Source organism: Penaeus monodon, chromosome 29 (genome assembly GCF_015228065.2).
Source record: "Penaeus monodon isolate SGIC_2016 chromosome 29, NSTDA_Pmon_1, whole genome shotgun sequence".
NCBI lineage: Eukaryota > Metazoa > Arthropoda > Malacostraca > Decapoda > Penaeidae > Penaeus > Penaeus monodon.
In genome coordinates this window covers 9,643,305-9,643,929 of record NC_051414.1, presented here as the reverse complement: position 1 = coordinate 9,643,929, position 625 = coordinate 9,643,305, and positions in this window count along the sequence as shown.

Genomic DNA, 625 nt, shown 5'->3' with positions numbered 1-625 from the left:
CTTACGTCATTTGGGTGTGTAAATTATATTTAATAGTAGCATAGGTAACAGAATGGTTATTGATGGCTAAGGAAAAAAGATGCTCAGGTTACTGCATATTGGATTAGCCTTATGATCTTGGACTTACGGTGCTGACACGCGATGAATGGGTCCCAACTAAACACGTTTCTGAGAACTGTTACCCCACACATAGCAAATCTGAACATATTTGGTCTGCATATCCATTATTAAGTATTCTAGACGTGCTGGTTTGCATAGAGTGTGTTTGAAATGGGAGTAGTAGCAGTGACAACTTCCAGGATTGGGTAAAGATATGTGACCGTACTGAGAGGTGTGATTGGACACCCCGATCAAGGCTAATATATCAATCATTCGGGCCACGGATCCCTTCAGCAAAGTCTATGTTCACTATACCTTCCTGTGCTCTTCCTCATTTCACCCCTCCCACTAAAGCTCCTATTCTCGCAGTTGAAAAAAAGTTCAATTACAGGCTTAAGAAATGGTAATAATACAAAATGAGGATATAAAACTCAGTAACATATGAAAAATTTATTGCAGGATATGTCATAACCACCCTTAAGTATCTCTATTACTTCATCCATGTCTAGTCTTTCATGTAAACCGT